Raw genomic sequence first — 6,958 nt, forward strand, 5'->3', positions numbered from 1 at the left:
CAGAGGTCAGTGTATCTTCTAGGAAGGCTCTTCTGCAGAGGTCAGTGTATCTTCTAGGAAGGCTCTTCCTCAGAGGTCAGTGCATCTTCTTAGCAGGTGGTGGAAACACTTCTCTTCCTGTTCCAGCTACAAGCCACAGAGGTTTAGTTACAAGTCAGTGCAACTGAGAGGTGGGGGTTTCCTTCTTCCAACTAGCTCCACTAATCCATGCAGGGTGGGTTGTTTTTTTACCTTGGTCATGGCAAATCCTGGAGCCCTGTTAGCCCTGCCTTAGCTTGTGAAGTTGTGGTTCCTAGCTAAGAGTGGCAAGCTGGCATCAAAACCCTCCACCCTCTCTTCTCTGCAGAATGCTCACATCATCTAGTGGAACTGGCATCCAGAAAAAAAAAAGCATATAGATTTCCCTGACTGGAACTTCAGAGGGAGATGGGCCACAAAACAGAACAATTGAAACTCTTTCTGAAGGAACTGGCCTTATTTGCAAAGGAGGCATAAAAGTTGAAGCTCAAGGACACTCCGGCACAAAGGTCGTCCCAGTGAAAACTAATCAAGAAGAGGTACAGTGGCTCATTGAGCCCAGCCAGAAGAATCAATCTGTCTTTGAGTCTGATTTGAGACAGTGAGTCTGTCTCAAAATAAGTAGATAAATAAATGAAAGGAAGAAAAGGGAGAGGAAAGAAAAGGAAAAAGGAAAATTCAGGAGAGGATATAGTATATATAGTATAGCATTTGCTCAGCTTGTGTGAGGCCTTATGTTTAATTCCATTGCATTATAAAGTAGTTAATTAATCAATCTTTTTAGAGATCAGGAAATCTGAATACTTGCATAGGAACTATGACGACAGAAACATAGGTTTTTCTGGGCAATTATGTGTTTCAGAACACTGGAGAGATGAGCAGAACAATCAAAGAAAAAGGAAGGAGTCGAAGGAGGACCCACGCCAAACCAGGGTGGCTGTGTGCACTGTGTGTGCACTCCAAGTCTTCTCTTTACGAGCAGCCTTAGAGACAGTGGATAGACATCACCAAACCTGTCCCGACAGTCACTAAACAGACAAGCAAATAATAGCAATACCTAGGGTGGGCTCAGGAGTAATAAGTGTTAGATTTGTGTGCTATTTAAATATCCAGTTTCAGATAAAAATGTTTGAGATATGTCAAATATTGTAACAAGCCTTGAGACATCTTTTGTTCAATGCACTTCCCTTCCCTTGGTGCTTGCAAATGTATAATGGGGAAATGAGAACAGGATGTAATCCAAATGAGAGTGTGAAGAAGATGTCAATCAGGAAAGCCATCCAGTTCAGAGAATTCAGAGTCACCCTAAATGTGGGGAGTGCCAGTGGCCTACTGCTACTCCTTGAGTGTTTTCCACCACAGTGGTCTGAGCAGTGTCATTCTTACCTTTGACAGTATGTCACATGGTTCTAACCCCACTTTGCCTTCTACACTTGCTCTGTGTGTCTCTTCTGATGTCCTTTGATGGAGACTCAAGGATAAGGGAAGCTGAGGGAGAACAGGGTGGGACCCCACTCAATACCTTACAAAGGCTTTCTCATTTCACAGGATTCTCATGTTATTGGGTTTCTTCAATCCAAAATTTCCATCTTCCCTTTTTAAATCATTTCTTTCTATTAAGACTATATTTTATTACTTCTTCAACCATCTTCTTTTGAAGTCTCAGTTAAATTCAGCTCTTAAAGCCAGTCTCTACTGATTGTACCCACCCTCTAAACACATAATATGTAAGTCATACTACTACTAGGATCCTAGGCTAGAGGATCACTTCTGGCAGGGGAGGGTTACAATAAAGCATGTTTATCCATTTATTAAAAAAAAAACAAAATCATTTTAAGATTAAAATATTCAGTGATGATTTAATATTATATATATTATACATGTTTAAATTCTATCTGATTATCCTATATCAGCATTACTGATTTTAAGTATCTGATTAATGTTAGGTGTTAATTCAAGTCATATAGTAATGTTTAGACAGTTTCTAAGCGAGCTCTTTGACTATCCAGGGTATCACATGCATTTTTAAGAACATCTGAAGGCAGGAATGAAGGCCTTCATACTCTTAAACATGCTCTTAAAGGGTTACCCCTTCTGATTATGATCTCTTATTCCTCAAACACAAATGCAAAAGGCATTCCTGTCTAAAGTTTGGTTAATTCTTCATATTATGATTCTCAACATGTTTATTTTAACCCCTTTGGGGGTCAAAAGAACCTTTTATATCACCTAAGACCAGAGGAAAACACAGCTATTTACATTATAGTTTATAACAGCACCAAGAACACAATTATGAAGTAGGAACAAAAATAATTGTATGGTTGTAGGTCGCTTACTACAACATGAGGAGCTGTATTAAAGGTTTGAAGCATCAGGAAGACGAAGAAGCACTGCTTTGGATGAATTTGGATGTGCTCATGGGATGTTTTCCCGAAGGTCTGGCCAAGACAGTTGAGGAATAGATGATCCTGAGGGTCAAATACACAAAGATGGCAGAGTGTGGGAATGGGCCTTATTTATAGTCTGCATTGACAAGGCCTTTTGAAAATCAATGGCCTCTTTTGGTGAAAGAATTCAGATTTCTAAATTCAGTTGCTCCAGTTTTAGTTCATGATACTTTTGAATAATTACAGTCTGGGGCAATGAATGAAACACAATGTTTTGCAGTAAAAGCCATAAGCACTAACGCTGTCATAGCTGTGGAACAAACATAAGCACTGTGGCTTACTGATTAAGAGAAGAGCAATAGAAGAGGTTCGTCTTTACAAGAAGGCCCCGGGTGCTTAAATTCCAACAAGTTATACCGTCTAAACAGTGAATTGTAAAGCTCAGAAAAAAAGGATACCACACTGTGAAGATGTGATCCTTACAAACAGGCCTGCAATGACGGAATTTAAATCCCAATCAAGACCTGCCCAAAGATCTGCCCACCACCTTGTGCAATGCATCAGCAAATACTGCAAGACTGCAACACGGCTCTGAGGTCATCCCAGCATCTCTGGCATCAGGAACAAAAGTAACAAATCAGTGTCATAAAACTATGATGTCTGAGCATTTACATTTGATTGCGGTTCGTTTTAAATATTGTCTTGCCTAAACCTGTGCAGAAGAGGACCACCTGCTAGATTTCAGGTAGCGAGTCAGGAGGCTGATTACTGAGGTCAGCCATGAAGGGATATGTAGAAGGCAGTGAGTCAGACTGGTGAGAACAGAATAGTCCAAGAGGAAGATGTGAGGTGCACAAATCCCAAGAATCAAAGTAATCACGTTGTACGTGCTGCGTACATGTGATCATGCGCATGCGTGCTGGTGTGCGTGCACGCATGCGCATGTGCAATGATAAAGTTTGTAGGCAATATGGATTACAACTGTTAAAGGATGTAGCTGGACATGTTAGATACTCTTGAACTCTCTAGTAATAGCCCGCGGGGCTTCCAACAAAAGCACAGCTAATAGGAATGATAAGAAATACATGTCTTCTATAAATAGTTCAAGAGAGAAAGTCAAGAGACTGTTATTGATGACGGATATAGAATTAGACACTGGAGTACATGGTTTGTCCTGGTATAAGCTTCAAGTATTAGAAAGCTAAATGGAAGTATACGCTTGGCAGGTGTGCTTAGGGGATGATGGTGGAGATGACAGGGGCCAGCATTACAGCATAACAATTTTACACATTTCTGTCAAGTTTTTATTAGATACACAGTTTCTAGACACTTCCTCAGTTCTGGTTGTTTCCACTCAGGGCTTGATCCTTAAATTTGCATTTAGGCAAGCACTGGCACGAAGAAGAATCCAAGTGAGATACATGCGCATGAGCTGCTTGAGAGTCACCTATACCAGTGACTGGATGATAAAAGGATCACAGTGAGTGTGGCCCCAGACTCAGCCTCTTTCCTTGAAGTATTTCAACAATTACTCAAAAGAGAAAGACATTTTCTATTGTTTTGGGGAATATCCTCAAATCCTTCCCTTGTTTGATGCATGCAGTCAAGAATGCAGCTAGAGAGATTTCACAGAGCAAAATGGATGCTTAAAAATCAATTTCTTTTAACTTTGAAGACAGAGAACCCGTTTTCCTAATCACCGTAGTTAACTCTAAGGCCCTCAATTATACCCATAACATCCAGGAATATTGCCTAGGATCAAACAACAACAACAGCAACAACAACAACAACAACAACAAAAACAAAAAACAAACAAAAAAACCTTTTTGCGTATTCTGGACGGTAACTTAATTTGATCTTCATAGAACCACCTTGGCTATTGTTACAGCATGTGTTAAAACGTCTGAGGTTTGAGAGAAAACAGATCATCTTCGGAAATCACTCTGGATGACAAGGGAACTGTAACTCTAGCTTTCAAACTACATCAATCATGGGGGTGTGGAGCACAAGCTAGAGCCATATGAAAATAGTTGGGGCATGTCCAAAGCCTGAGCAAGTGAAGGCCTACGGCAATAATGTAATGTTTAGTTTCAAGGCTGGTGCTTTTCCTTTCAAACGGTTTGGAGAGACACTTCTTTTCCTCCCATTGCTCTGGTTGAGGTTTTTAAACACTTGCTAAGAACAGCAGCTTCGGGGAAGAGTTGAGCTGTTGTTACAAAGCTCTTACAGGCTTGGAATAGGAAACACGTGTGTGCTCTTAAGCATGACCAGCGACCAGTTATGTTATGTAAATGAATTCTGTGGTTGGGGATTGTTCTTCTCAGAACGAGTAATGATTTGTGAGATTTGAAAATAATCTAATATATTCTTTGTTTCATAATAGCAGAGGGAAGGAGCAAGCAACAGGAAGGGAGGGAAGCTAACAACAGAAGAAAGGAGACAAACTGGCTATCTAGGGACACAGCGGGGCTTAACAGGTAACAGTCCTCAAAAATGGTAACCCGGAATTCCCCCTGTCAAAAGGAACTGCAGGGACAGAGTAGAGCAGAGACTGAAGGTAAGGCCATCCAAAGTCTGTCCCACCTAGGAATCCATCCAATCTGCAGACACCAAACCTAGTTACTATTGCTGAGGCCAAGAAGTGCTTGCTGACAGAAGCCTGGTATAGCTGTCCCCTGAGAGGCTCTGCCAGAACTTGACCAATACAGATGTGGATGCTTAGAGCCAACCATGGGACTGAGCACGGGGTCCCCAATAGAGGACTTAGAGAAAAGACTGAAGGAGCTGAAGGGGTTTGCAACCCCACAGGAAGAACAGCAATATCAACCAACCAGACCCTCCAGAGCTCCCAGGGACTAAACCACCAACCAAAGAGTAGACATGGAGGCACCCATGGCTCCAGCTTCATATGTAGCAGAGGATTGCCTTATCTGGCATCCATGGGAAGAGAGGCTCGTGGTCCTGTGAAGGTTCGATACCCCAGTGTAGGCAAATGTTAGGGTGTAGAGGTAGGAGTGGGTGAGTGGGTAAGGGAGCATTCTCATAGTAGCAGGGGGAAGAGACATGGAAGGGGGGGTTGCAGAAGGGAAACTGGGAAGGGGTGATAACATTTGAAATGTAAATAAATAAAATAACCAATAAAAAATAAAGTAAAAAGAGGTAACAGTTATGAGCACAAAGTGACAGCAGGAAGATGGTGATTGGAAAGGAGGAAGAATGTACATTTTAAAAGCTGATGATTAGCCGGGCAGTGGTGGCACAGGCCTTTAATCCCAGTACTTGGGAGGCAGAGGCAGGTGGATTTCTGAGTTCAAGGCCAGCCTGGTCCTCAGAGTGAGTTCCAGGACAGCCAGGGCTATACAGAGAAACCCTGTCTTGAAAAAAACAACAACAAACAAACAAAAAGAATTAGCTCAAATCTGTAAAGAACTGCGAATTTTCTTCCACTGCCTAAGAATTGCGACAGAGAATAAAAGCCTGCATATACAAAAGTAAGAGTGCAGAAGAGAATCACTGTTAAATGAACTCCAGGGAAGCTAGTGTTTCGATTCAGGGTCTCAAAGTCAGCAAAATATGAGCTAGTAGGTCATTCTGACTATATAGCAACTATAACAACTATGCCATGAGAAGTCTCCTCCTGACAAGTCCCCAAAGGTGACCATTCATGCTGACCAACTTTAAACAAAACTTATGAGACAATGCTACAATCAGATTTTCACTCTACATTTTGTTGATCTTTTATGGGGATTTTCTTTCATTTGATCAAATGCAGACTGCGGCACAAATACCCTTGACAGATTTTACAGGAAAAGGCTGCTTTCCCTCTCCCTCTGTCCTTCCTCCCTCTCCCTGGCTTCCCACTCCAACCCTCCCTCCATCTTAGTGGCTACACAGTTAACCCTACTTGTCTGCTTCGAATGCCTTGGGGGTGATTTATGTGTTTATCAGTTCCTTCAAATGTAGTTTGTACCACAAATCCATCATCTTATGTATGTTGGAGTCTTGGTATTTGCAGTTGGTAGTTAATGGTATCATTATTATTTAGATGTGGCAGCTTTATTTGCTTTGTTTAACATTGCTTTTCTTATTATAAGAGTAATAACTTTTCCTTTCAGAAAAAGATCAAAAAGTAGAAAGCAGTTAAAAAAAAAAAAAGATCTTCTCACTATTCTGCAAATATTTTGTGAACCTCTTCCCTAGTTTAAAACACTTCCACGTGTGTGCGCAGAGTCACCTGTAGCTGTGCCTAAGTGGAGAGAGGGGGCTAGAGCACCACAGGAAGCACTGGTGACATCACTCCTGTGCACCGGAAGTATGACAGATCAGGTGGATGGGATGGGGATGAAGTAGGTGCCGAAAAGGGCATGAAAAGAAGTTCCCAGAAAAAACAGAAATGCATACGCAAGAGCTTTATGGGTGCACAGTGGGTGGAGAGAAGAGTGGATTTTTGTTTTCCCTTTCATCTGTGAGAAAGGGTGGAGAGACACGCTGAGCGGAGGTGGAGCAGCCATTCCAGCAGAGCCTTGGGTGATCCATGTGAGCCCCTGTGGCTC

Source organism: Mastomys coucha, unplaced genomic scaffold, assembly GCF_008632895.1.
Source record: "Mastomys coucha isolate ucsf_1 unplaced genomic scaffold, UCSF_Mcou_1 pScaffold13, whole genome shotgun sequence".
Lineage (NCBI taxonomy): Eukaryota > Metazoa > Chordata > Mammalia > Rodentia > Muridae > Mastomys > Mastomys coucha.